The sequence below is a fragment of the Dendropsophus ebraccatus genome, chromosome 3 (assembly GCF_027789765.1).
Source record: "Dendropsophus ebraccatus isolate aDenEbr1 chromosome 3, aDenEbr1.pat, whole genome shotgun sequence".
NCBI classification, from domain to species: Eukaryota; Metazoa; Chordata; class Amphibia; order Anura; family Hylidae; genus Dendropsophus; species Dendropsophus ebraccatus.
The window spans coordinates 63,602,263-63,616,134 of NC_091456.1; the positions used below are offsets into that span (position 1 = coordinate 63,602,263).

General features: G+C 45.4%; 1 protein-coding gene across 9 annotated transcripts in view; it reads right to left on the bottom strand.

The window, feature by feature from the left end:
* The window catches only part of RFX3 (regulatory factor X3), a 184,289-nt gene extending 171,788 nt beyond the window's left edge, over positions 1-12,501 (bottom strand). For 6 of the 9 annotated variants that reach the window (XM_069961908.1, XM_069961910.1, XM_069961911.1 and 3 more), the window contains exon 1: positions 12,173-12,500. The gene's annotated coding sequence lies outside the window, so the exon portion shown is untranslated. Of the gene's footprint in view, positions 1-12,172 lie in introns of all 9 variants that reach the window. The other 3 variants (XM_069961907.1, XM_069961912.1, XM_069961913.1) reach the window with 3 other exon arrangements.
* Between the last annotated feature and the right edge of the window lie 1,371 nt (positions 12,502-13,872).

The following is a 13,872-nucleotide window of genomic DNA, read 5'->3' on the forward strand; positions in this document are numbered from 1 at the left end:
ATTATTTCCTATGGGAAAACACTGCTCGGTTCTCAAACTGCCTTCCTGAACCAATTAAAGGGGTTATCCAGCGCTACAAAAACATGGCCACTTTTCCCCCTACTGTTGTCTCCAGTTCAGGTGCAGTTTGCAATTAAGCTCCATTTACTTCAATGGAACTGAGTTTCAAAACCCCACCCAAACTGGAGACAACAGTAGGGGGAAAGTGGCCATGTTTTTGTAGCGCTGGATAACCCCTTTAAGTTTGAGAACTGAGGTACCACTGTATATATTCTTATAGTTAATGACTATTACATTAAAAGCAGTGGTATGGGACTATAAATCAAGGCTAAATTTTTTATTTCACAAACCTTGTCACACTAGTTTATAGATTGTGTCATTTACTGCATGCCTGCTCTAATTGATTTATATGGACTTGAATTGCAATACCACACTCAACCTGAGGGCATGTGTGGCACTGTTTTTCAAGGAAAGCATGCATATTGGTTCTCATCTAGAAGGAAGAAAACTGGCTTTCTTGCTTCTGGGGGAGAGCTGACTGCATCCTTTTCCCCCCAGGAGCATTACCTGGTCTAGTCCTTAGGCCAGCTGGCAGTCTCCACAAGAAGCAACACTACCCCCGCAGACCCACATGACAGAAAACAGGCATGTATTACTAATAATGTACAAGCCCTCTGAATATGAAAAGAGCCATTTACTGTGGCCTCACACTTGTTTCTTCACTGGAGAAAATACATACGGATGAGACGGTCGTTTAACTCATTCTCATTCTTATTTACACAAACTGTGTGAACAGATGGTTTTCCCTCGGAGAGACTGGGCAGCTACTTTTCCATCCATATAAAGAGGAATCCATGGAGTTTCCAGCAGACTCGGTAGTAAATCTAGAATTATTATTAACGCTGTCTCCTTGAGTTCCATGGCACACAAATTACAGGGCAACATCCAGTAACTCCGCGCATCTGCTCCCTATCATCAGCTATTGGGGGAAGATAGAGAAGATTTGCTCTTTGATCTCCCGCCCTTATCGCTGACTATTGTTCTGTATACTTCATGCACACACAGGGGGAGCACAGCCTATTAGTATAACAGCTAGTACTGTCCATGGTAACTAACCACAGCTCACCTCCTGTACCGTAATGAGCTATAGGAAAGTGAAAGCTCAGCCGATTGGTTGCTATGGGAAACACAGTTTAGGCTTCAATCAGAGATGAGGTGAGGTGTGGAAGCTGAGCTGTCATTAGTTGCTATGGGTTACAAAGACAGTTCAAATATTAAACAGTTTTTTAATAACCAATGGTGTGATGGTTAGGACAACAGCTTTTCATCATCTTTCCATCCATCAGAACCTTCCGGAATAATCCCGACCACCTCCCCCACCCTCCTCCTCACACCTACTATCCTCGTCTCTGCTCCTTCTTACTGCGGCTGACATTTCTCCCATTATCCCTAACCAGATCTCCATCCCATCTCCCTCCTATCATTATGCAGCCTCATCAATAACACAAAGCCCCCCTAATGTCATACCTATCAACCCCCTTCACTCTCTGTCTACAATAAACTTTCCTATATCCACAAACTCTTGACGACAACCTATGCTTTCTAGGCCAAAAAAAAAAACATGGCTGACGTCTTCTGGGACAGTCTCCCATTTTGCACTATCCTACAGTGGCCTCTGCCCTGGCACCATGGTGGTGGCATTGGCCAGCTGCTATTAGATAACTGCTCCTTCTCCCCACCTTCGCTCCTCTGCAACCACCGTCTTTGGCCAGTTCAGTACTTGGCTAATACATTTTCATACATCATGGGTGGCTTTAACATCCCCATCGATACATCCCAGTCAGCCATCTCTAAACCCCTAATACTAGCCTACTCCTTCAGCCTTATTTTGTCTCAGCACTAACTCATCTCTTCAACCTATCACTGACCACTGGTGTCTTTCCTTTTTAATTTAAACATGCAACCATCACATCTACTCTCAGAAATCCATCCCTTGACCCATTCTGGTTGCCAGCTACTAGCCCATCTCACTCCCTCGCTTTGCCTTAAAACTTCTGGAACAACAAGTGTACCTTGAACTGTCCTATCACTACATTGCGAAATGTAAGGAGTTAATGGTAGGCATCAGCGTGATTACTGGTGTCCGTCATTGACTGTGAATACTGGTCTGCAACAATACATAGATAGGTGGTTGATAATAAAGTACATCCACATGAGGGCCAGGAGCCAAGGCACACACAAGGCACACACAAGGCACAAAAACACACCACAAAGCAGCACACTGCTTTCCTCAGCATGCCTCCTTCCCATAGTGCATCTTTGTGCCATCTCTTCCCCAGGTAAGTGATGCAAATGTACCTGGCCATCTCCACGATATAAAAGAAAACACGATTTATCAGGACACCCTCTTCCACTGTTGCAGGTCTGCTGCTCTCATGCCCATTGCAGGCCATATCATTGATGAACATAGGTCCGCATGGGCGCTCTGACTGATCAGTGGATACACAGTAGGCCACAATGCATTCTGTGCTCTGTCCCCTTCTTATCACAACTACCAGTCCCTTTTTAAGCCATGTGTGCTCCAGTAGACCCTAGTACCAGTTCACCAGTTGTCCTTCCTTGGATCCTTCCTTATTGGTAGGTGCTAACCACTACATATTGGGTACACCCCACAAGACCTGTTGTTTGGTCCTTGTCATGCTTTCTTAGATTCTTACTAAAAATTTGCAAACTTTCTGAAAGTTCGTGTTTGCACGATCAGCATTTGAATCCTGCTGGAGAAGGTCAATCCCGCTTGAGGACTGCCTGAAAAACATGGATACAGCCAATGTTCTGCAGAACCTAAGCTCTAACCTAGGCACCCAACATTACCTTTTATATCCCAGTTCAATCTTGCATGATGTAGCAGCCTGGACATACAGTGATCTAGGGTAAATATATAGTAAGTGTAATGTAATGAAACTAAAGACTGCTACACAACCATCTACAATACAGGACCTTAAAGGGGTTATCCAGTGCTACAAAAACATGGCCACTTTCCTCCAGAGACAGCCCCACTCTCGTCTCAAGCTTGGGTGGGGTTTTGCTGCTCAGTTCTACTGAAGTGAATGGAGTTTAATTGCAAACCGCACCTGAACTGGAGATAAGAGTCTCTGAAAGAAAGTGGACATGTTTTTGTAGCAATGGATAACCCCTTTAAACTAAATAAAACCTGAGCACTTTACAAATACTTTGCTTTCCTTTTTACTTTTCCAATAAAAGTTATGTAAATTTAGTTCCCCATTTATATTTATAGCTGTTTCCAATATGCTGCAGGTTACCCTTAGAAACAGACAGCAGTGTACCTCCATCTTGCTGTCACACATGATCTACTGGCTTAGCTCTAAGCTGTGTAAATGTCATCTAAGCTCCCACAGCGCACTCTCCTCCAAAGAAAGAAACCAGCAGAACAATGAATTTAACTTTAGACATGAACCAAGAAGAGATCATCATGCGGCAAGACAGGAAAATCACTTTCATAGGAGCCATATATCAATGCAGATGTTTAGGGAAAACGTACCAGAGGAATATAAAAAGCATACAAATAAATTGGTGTTTTTTATTTTTATATAAATGTTATCTTTATCTGGGGTTATGATTGCTTAAAATTGTTGGCCCAAAGGCTGCAAACATTTTTTGGTTACCTTTTTGATTCCGACAAGCAATATTTACATAGTAGCTGACTTATCTGAAGGCTGCCTATTCTAAGCTAAACAAAAAAAAGCAAAAATAAGTGACTAATCCATACAGGTTAGAGCTGCCCAAAAGATTTCGGCAATTGGAAACAATACGTATAATTTTATTAAAAAGCGGCCGTAGTTGCAGATTTGCAACCACGGACGTTATTTAATGAAATTGCTGATCACATTGTTTTCAATGGAGACCCAGCCGGGGTGTATACACTCTGTATACACTCTGACCGGGATTCCTTGCGACCGCAGAAAAAACTGACATGTCAGTTTTGTGCAGCCGCTATTCAACGAATAGTGGCCGCACAAGACTGACAGAGCAGACAATGTAAAGTGCGGCGCTGCGGTTTGCATTGTCTGCTTTACTTAAAGGGAATGCGGGCAAACTCGTTTGAGCCCGTATTCCAATTAAAAAGAGAAAAAGTTCTCTGCGGTACTGCAGTAGTGGCTGAGATTAACTTCACTTACACCGGCCATTCTGTGATATATTAAAAAGCCCAATAAATTTCAAGGATCAAATCCTCTTCATCAGAATAGTAATGCCTACTAGGATGGTCCAGTTTTAGTTCTGTCCTGTGAAAACCCTTCCAGATTTACTGAGGGCATGCACCACATTAATGAATTTGACATGAAAAGAAACAGACACAAAGACAGGATAATAGCTTTAAATTTACGCACTGTTAGTAAATGAGGCCCAATAGGACTACCGTCCTAAATGACGAACGTCAAATGACCAAAATAAGAAAGTGTTGAAACATTGCCTAAAAATTACTTCAAAAAGGAGAGGCCAAAATTCACTCTTCGGAATCCTGCTTTACATAAATGTCGCTAGCCTATAACCTATTATAAGCTTTCTGAGCAGTGAAAGCAAGGAGTCTAAATTTACCTAAGAAGGACGGCTGACATCATCAAATGCCCCTTGTGACTACTTTAATTAACAACTATTGCATCATGGCGTCTACTGTGTAATGGGAAGGCTTCCAACTCCCCGAAGACACAGCCACCAACACAAGCGTGACAGCAAAAGAAAGACACATGCACACAAGCAGCACATACATAACATGCAAAGAAGCTGAATCAAAAATCCATGTAAATAAAAAAGCAAAGTAAGGTATACCATTAATTTCTATGGATACAAACAGATTCCTCAATGCATCACGCTGCAACAGTTCTTTCTCATGTTTCTTTCTTTTTCATGACCGAAAAACATAAAAAAAAAAAATCATACTGCATCTCTGGATGCTATAATAAAAAATTATCACAATCTGTTTTATCGCTGAAGTTAACAAGTGATATGCTGGACAGCCGATGAACATACGGTGATCGAAATTTCAGTTTTTCTTCTATCTGATTTTATTATTATCAAAAGAATAATCAGGATTGTCGGTTACAGATCAGCCTTTATTGCACGTTCACAAAAGAAAGAAAGAAATCAGCGGCTGCAGTAGTGCCCGCCTCTGATGCTGATTGGCTGGGTGGGCCTGCAACGCCACGGCCCCAGGACCCAGAAGTAACCAAACAGCGGGATGGAGCGATAGGATAGTGGTAGCGGCGTGGGAGCTAGAAAGGTAAGTGTGTTTTATTATTTTCACACAACTCACCCCCGGGCTTCTCTAAAAAGAAGTCCCTTACCAGGAGTACTACTTTAGTGGCGGTGGAGTAACTCCACATCATGGGACATATATGAAAGAACGCCTAAAGCAGTAGTATGGAAGCTGTGGACCTCCAGCTCTTGCTACAATTACCAAACTACAATTACGATTAAGCCTGGACAGCCAGAGCTTTACTTGTCCAGACACAATTGGCATTGTAGATTTCCAACAGCTAGAGGGCTGCAGGTTCCCCACCACTGCTTTCATATATGTCCCATGATGAGGAGTTACTCCAGATGGGAACACTTTAAACTTTGTACGCAATGTCCCCTCAAAAACTCCATATCTAAAGTCAGCCTCTGCGAGCACCTCTATTGTTTAAGAGCAAAAGACCTACAAAATTTTAAGGCAAACTGGTATAGTCATTTTCTATGAATCAGGTTCTGGTTCTGAACATATACCTGCTTAACAGAGTCATATAGCCATATTATCGGGAATCTGTCAGCTGCAATTAAGGTTCCAAACTGCTGACACTGTTAGATAGCTGTTAGGATATGGAGTCACATGATACCTTTTATATATCCAGCTGTGCTTCCAACCAATAAAAAACACTTCTATTCTCCAGGGTAAAGAGTCAGAGGCTTTCCCAACCCAAGCTCTGGAACTGCTTAGGGCTGTAACACCTTCTCATTCTTCAGCTTCCAGCTGACTGTCAAACAAGCAGGGCTAGGGATGGGAGGTGGAGCAAGGAGGCATTCCAGCTTGCTGCACTTCAGGAGCCTGGGGACACCTCTGCACCAGAAAATAAAAGCATTTTTGAATGTTATGGAGGCACAGACAGACATCTGAAAGGAACCATGTGTCTTCTTGATCTACCAGCTAGTGTCACAGTGTCAGCAGTTTGGAATTTGAATTGCAGCTGATAGAATCCCTTTAAATGATGGAGGGTAACATTGCACTAAACAGCTCCAACAAGAGAAACTCGGCACTTAACCCCACAACCGCACTTGGGCAACGTCTTGTTGTGTGAACACTCACTGCTCAGTACTAGTGGTGGTGCTCTACTTTGCATAGTCCCACATGGAATCAGCTTTTAAAAGATAAAAGACGTGGCACTCACCATGTAGTAAATAATCTTTAACTTTATTCCATCACCAATACAGGTAACACACAGTGGATGAACTACATGGTGAGTAGAAGCTAACATTGCACTAAAACCATTGAGTCTTCATGCACATAACCAACATATGGTATTGTGTACTACAGATCAGTGGTTAGGGCTCATAGTTAAAGGAGAAGTGTGGCCAAAATTAAAAATCGGCTGCTGGCAGGGGGGCCCAAGAACATAATAAAGAACCTATACTAAGAATCAATACCCATCCCCGTGCCACATCACAGGATCACTGACCACAGCGAGAGTACCTGCAACGTCATGGCCCAGCTCAGGAATGCCCACATAGCCATTCAGTGACTGGAGTGGGACAACGCTGCAGTCAGTGACTGGGGTGGGACAACACTGCAGTCAGTGACTGTGGTGGGACAACGCTGCAGTCAGTGACTGGGGTAAGACAACACTGCAGTCAGTGACTGGGGTGGGACAACGCTGCAGTCAGTGACTGGGGTGGGACAACGCTGCAGTCAGTGACTGGGGTAAGACAACGCTGCAGTCAGTGACTGGGGTAAGACAACGCTGCAGTCACTGACTGGGGTGGGACAACGCTGCAGTCACTGACTGGGGTGGGACAACGCTGCAGTCACTGACTGGATGAGCGGTTTCTTCCTGCTGGGTCATGACGACACTGGAACTCGAGAGAAGCTGGAGCTGCAGTGACACAGCGCTGCACTGGCACAGATATGTAGAGATGTTAGCACCGGCCATCAAATTATTTTCTTGCCATTAATTTGCGTCTATTATTTAGCGAACAACAGACGTTATTTTAAGATGTTCACACACAGATTTTTTTCCACTCTTTTATTTCTACAGACCCACACCCAAAAGAGTGTTTAAAAGTGTCCACCTCGAGCCTGAACATCAAAGAATGTACCAACGGCCGTCATTGCAATGATGGCCGCCAGAGTATGTTAAACAACAGTGGTTATTTGATACTCAAAATAATGACCATTATTTTCAAATAACGGCCACTGAAAATCCTTGTGTGAACATAGCCTTATTCTGCAAATATACAGAATAGAAGAGCATTGTTTGCTCACAGGTCTGCCATAGAGACTGCTATCTGTATGCATGGCCCCTAAAATGAGGATTTATTTCTAGATATACAATTTGCAACACTACGTAAATGAACATGTAATATTAAACAACTAAGAATAAAACTGATGCTAGAATAATGCTGATAATACTAATAAATGTCAAAACATTGACAATAATACTGGGAATAATTCTATGCTAATAATAACAATGATTTTAGGCTTGTTACCTTTCCCTTATCCAGCTACATAGGGTGATGGTGCCCTAATGGATAAGAAACCAAATCTGTACAACTGCACCATCCTTCCTTCTGTGATGCTTCACACACTATTAGGCCATGTTTACATGGCGTATAACACCGGCCGTTCTGTGACCCGGCCGGGACACAGAACGGCCAGTGTCAGAGAAGATCATCCCGGTTGGTACTGCATTGTAAGAGAAGATAATCCGGTTAGTACTGAAGTACCGGCCGGATGACCTTCATTTATGTTTAATTGGGATGCGGGCACACCTGTGCCAGAGCCGCACGCTCCATTGTGTGACCTGACATGTCTCTGCGACCACTATTTAATGAATAGCAGTCGCAAAAAATTGACATGTGTATACACTCCAGCCGATATTCCATTCATTCAAATAGAACGTGTGTTTTGTATAAATCATGGCTGTTGTTGAAAATTGCAAAAAAGGCTGTGATTTATGCAGAACATACATTGTGTGAACATGGCCTTAGCCTAGATGGCTTCTGCAAACATTTAGTCCTGTGAAATGACACAACAAAACTAAATCTCAGATGCTGGACATTGTTAGCGGTGGAACGGAAACGGACGCTTTTTTAAAGTATGTTACCAATTCACACTATGACTATGTTGACACAAAGTAAAATAAAAGCAAATAATGACAGAAAATTAGGTATTAAACTCATCCATATATTAGATCTAATAATGTGCTATATTTAAGTCTATAAAAAAGCAATCATCTGTTCACACAGTAAAAAAAATACAGTTTTTTTACTTTTGACAATATGTACACAGACTGACATTTTTCCATAGACCTTAAGGTGGCACGTTATTAGTTTCAAAACACTGTCATGGTTTACACCTATTATACTTATTAACGTACTTTCCTTTTATTTTACTGTGTGTGGACATATCCTGTAATACGTATGTATGTAAAATAACACTGTTAGCACTGTTAGACCAGAACCAAGTCTTTTCTTGCCCGTTTAATGACGGTTTTTTGGACGGCCAACGTTTTGTGGCCAAAAAACAATTGTTATTTGTGGAATAACAGCCGTTCGTGTTTGTGGCATGAATATATAATCGAAAGAGATACCTGTGCTTTAGAGGGAAGTAATTCACGCTTCGAGTTCTGCAGGGAAATCTGCTGTGATTCCTGGTACTGTCATTCTCTATGGGTTTACATATTCGCAGTGGATTTTTCATTCTGCTGTGCGTATGTAAAGCCCCGTCCCCCCTAACCCACCGCTGCCTGGTTAATACATTACCCGTCCGTGCTCCGGCCTGCTTCTGTGGCTCCCGGCTCCCTGACGTCCCACTTAGCCAATCAGTGCGCTGTCCCGCTGCAGCTACCGATTACCTGAGCGGGATGTCAGGGAGCCGGGAGCCACAGAAGCAGGCCGGAGCATGGGCGGGTAATGTATTACCCGGGCAGCGGTGGGTTAAGGGGGACGGGGCTTTACATACTCACAGCAGAATGAAAAATCCACTGCGAATATGTAAACCCATAGAGAATGACAGTACCCAGAATCGCAGTGGATTTTGCTGTGGAAATCGCAGAGTGAAATCCGCTGCGATCCGGTACGTGTGAAGGCACCTAAGTCCAGTTTTAGATGACTGTAATATACTGCATTATAGATACCTGGACCACGACTGCAAGAAATTGGCCTAAGGCCTCCTTCATATGATAGTACTACAAGCATGTCATTGGACATGGTAAACAATGGCTCTGTACATATGGTAGTGTTGTACACAGGCTACATACACACTTTTATCACATGACCCCAGTTCCATCCGTCTTGTGTCAATATCACATAAAGTCCTTTAATGGTTATGCGACTGGCCCATGAAGGATACACATACACAAGACTTAGGCTAGGTTCACACTGCGTTTCTGCATCTGATTCACGGTATGCGTTTCAGCCCATTTAATTTTAACGTACAGAAAAACGTGGTTAACAGATTCGTTTTTATTTATAATGTAGGTCGATGGAAAACTGATGCTGCTGGATGGCATACAATTGCAACCCTTTTTACTATCCATTTTTGCATCAGATTTTTTCCATAAAACAGATACGTTAAACCAAGAGCAAATATGCAGTGTGACCCTAGCCTTAAAGCGAACCTGTAATGGACATGGCACCTGAGCTGTAGGCGTCATGCTATAAAGTCAAATGCGCTGAGCCGATTGTTACATGGCTTTGCAGAAAAATATTCAGTGTAGTGTGTATCTTCAACATTTACATCCCTACTAAGTTTCTGCTTAGAAGTCAAGTGGGTGGTCTTAATCAGGGACTGGCAGCCCTTCCTATATGGCAGCTGTCAATCACTGTGTATAAATATAGAAGAGATGGATATACACAAAGCTATGTATCAATCTATCTCGTCCTTCTCTATAGCATGAGGACTACAGGAACATGGTGAGAGGTTCCCTTTAATGGCCTGCACCTGTCATGATACAGAAAGTCCCCATGTAAGCCCAGCAGTATCCAGTCGGCTACTTTAGTAACAATATATAAGCAATAAATACTGAATGTAACACAACTGTGGCAGCAGCTGATTCCAGGTCTTCACCAGAACAATGTGAACAGGCCACACATCATCCCTTACTAGCCCATCAGGGCTCTAGGTGGTCAGTCACAGTCATCTAGGCCTCCATCTACCCATACGCCGATCCAGGGGCCATCATGTCTCTGGAGGTCTCCCTACTGTAGCCTTTGTGTGTGTTCCAGGAAAGAAGTTGTAAGTGCAGAGACTGAAGGAGGTTTATAGAGAGTAATCTGCGTGTGAAAGAGGAAAAACTGCGACACAGACAAGTCCCCGGGATCTACAGAGCGGGTGGGGGGGTTCGGGGGGTTAATATGTGGGGCCAAAATCTGGATTTTGAAGGCGAGATAAAGAGGGGTTATATAAAGACAAATATTACACATAATAATTATATTGTATACATTAAAGTCAACATCATACGCATGAAAATTCACAATGTATGCAATACATCTACAAATGCCTAAAGATCAGCTATAAAGTGACATCATCACCAATGTCCAGAGAAAGAGTCTTGCGACTTTCTACAGAAGTCTGTGCAATGGTCCCTCTGTGGTTGGGTTAAAGTGACAGTCCTTGCAGCCTTCCATCAGTCAGCTGACACATCCAGCATATACATTATATATGACATATCCCAATACATATGGAATGTGACATCACATGACCAAAGTCGCCGCCTGGCTCCAGCTTTACACACAATGGCAGATAGGTCAGTATCTTTTACGTCCACAAGCTTCTAGATCCAGCGACATCTCAATAACCCAATGTATCTCATAGACAAGTGGAGAATCTACAGACCAAAAGATCAATACAGGGAGAATTCTCCCCACCAGCCCAGCTGGTCTCGCTGCCAACATGTACAGAGCGTCATAAGACATCCAGACGTTTCAAGTTCACATGGTTCATGCATTCTTTATGATCAACCTGTCTTCAATTACAGCGTGCAGTAAAGGAAACCCCAAATCCACATCTGAGGGCTATGGAGCAGATGAGCTATTCCAGCAAGTGACTGGCAAGAGTGGGAGCTGCATGTAGGCCCTCACAGGCTGCCAAGTCTCCCGGCCCCCCAGCCTGATGAGGATCTCCTCCATACACTACATAGATCAGCATCTCATTCATGTGTCACATGGTGCTCACAAAGCCTTCATCATCCAGGCATTGTGTGATGCCGAGGGGTTAATAAGGGACCTAGGGACGGACAATGTGCACCTGGAAAACTCACTAGGGATCTCCTCCCTACCCCCTTCCCAGTCAGTAAATAATGTCCTAGGGGTGCAGATCCTGAATGGAGTCTCGAAGCACAAAGGAAGACTTGGTTAACTCCTTCAGTACACGGGTGGCGATGATGTGCATGCCCTTCTGACGCCGCAAGGGTTACAACAAAGAGAAGCCAAAAATCCTCTAGCCATGGCCATCCCATCAGCAGTGCCAGCCTCCTCATCCTCCTCATCCCTGTCTTCCTTCTTCCTGCAGCTTACAGCATGAAAGGCAATGGAGAGCCCTCCTCTGCCATCAGCAGCAGCAGCAGCAGCAGCATCCCAGTCCCCATTCCTCCCCTCCGAGCACAACAAGATCTGCAGCTACACAGGCTGCTTAACCCCATAGATGCCCCAGTGCAGCAGCCAGCCTGCTCTCCTCCCCCTCCAGTGCCAGACACTAGCCCAGGCACACACAACACAGCCAGAGACAAAAAGAGGAGGATGATGCCAGGCTGTGCACCTGCTGCTGGAATAATACCCTCCTCATCCTCAGCAGCAGAGCAGCACATCATCCTCCTCCATGGGGGACAGCCACGGGACACACACAGAGCAGCAGCAGCAGCTAAACCACATAGACACAAGAAGAAGAAAATATAGTCATATTCACCTTGGCTGTGGAGTACAATGTTGTTGTTGTTGGTGCTGGTTGTTGTGGGTGATGGGGAGGATGGTGATGATGAGGTTGGAGAGGTGGTGGTGGTGGTGGTGGTGATGGTGGTGGAGGAGGAGGATGAGGAGGAGAGGAGTAGTTGTTGTTGATGGGTAACAGTCGCCAGGACTACGGTGGCTATGGCGCTGGATTCACAAGGCAACAGTTGCTATAACTCACAAAAGAGGGAGGCAACCTAACCTGAGAGGAGGAAGAGGCGGGGCCGCCTGACACACACACAGCCTGACAGCGCGCCGGCCGGGGGGCGGGGACTGGGCGGAGTCTCGCTGGACGCTGCTGATTCAATCCCCGTGTAGCTTTATTGTGCTTTATCCGCGGGCAGCGTGTACCATACAGGCGAGGATCGGAGAATGAGCACACCGGGGATTGCTCTCCGTTACCTCGGTGCAGCTCCGTGCGGCCTCGTTCTATTATTCTTTATTGGTCGGGATGTATTGCTCCGCCTCCTCCTGGACTGGTCACCCGCTTCTCAGCTAATCGGTGCCTACATACGAGGCGGTAGCTGACCCCTAGATCAGTACGGCGGACTGACGGGCGGAATACTGTACGGTGGATGGGTCTCCCGCCCATCACTTTCACCACAGCATAGGTCAGAGCCGTGGGGGCCCCCATTGTGGTTCCTCAGGCTCAGGCAGCCCCCTAAGGAGTGCTGGGAAAGAGGTGGATTGGGCGCCCCATACTACTACTGGTGTGATCGGCTGCTGGAGCCTCTGATCTCCTCTGATCCCAACCTGTACTGGGAATACTGGTGTGATCGGCTGCTGGAGCCTCTGATCCCAACCTGTGCTGGGAATACTGGTGTGATCAGCTGCTGGAGCCTCTGATCTCCACTGATCCCAACCTGTACTGGGAATACTGGTGTGATCGGCTGCTGGAGCCTCTGATCTCCACTGATCCCAACCTGTGCTGGGAATACTGGTGTGATCGGCTGCTGGAGCCTCTGATCCCCAACCTGTACTGGGAATACTGGTGTGATCGGCTGCTGGAGCCTCTGATCCCCAACCTGTACTGGGAATACTGGTGTGATCGGCTGCTGGAGCCTCTGATCTCCACTGATCCCAACCTGTACTGGGAATACTGGTGTGATCGGCTGCTGGAGCCTCTGATCCCCAACCTGTGCTAGGAATACTGGTGTGATCGGCTGCTGGAGCCTCTGATCTCCACTGATCCCAACCTGTACTGGGAATACTGGTGTGATCGGCTGCTGGAGCCTCTGATCTCCACTGATCCCAACCTGTGCTGGGAATACTGGTGTGATCGGCTGCTGGAGCCTCTGATCTCCACTGATCCCAACCTGTGCTGGGAATACTGGTGTGATCGGCTGCTGGAGCCTCTGATCCCCAACCTGTGCTGGGAATACTGGTGTGATCAGCTGCTGGAGCCTCTGATCTCCACTGATCCCAACCTGTACTGGGAATACTGGTGTGATCGGCTGCTGGAGCCTCTGATCCCCAACCTGTGCTAGGAATACTGGTGTGATCGGCTGCTGGAGCCTCTGATCTCCACTGATCCCAACCTGTACTGGGAATACTGGTGTGATCGGCTGCTGGAGCCTCTGATCCACAACCTGTGCTGGGAATACTGGTGTGATCGGCTGCTGGAGCCTCTGATCTCCACTGATCCCAACCTGTACTGGG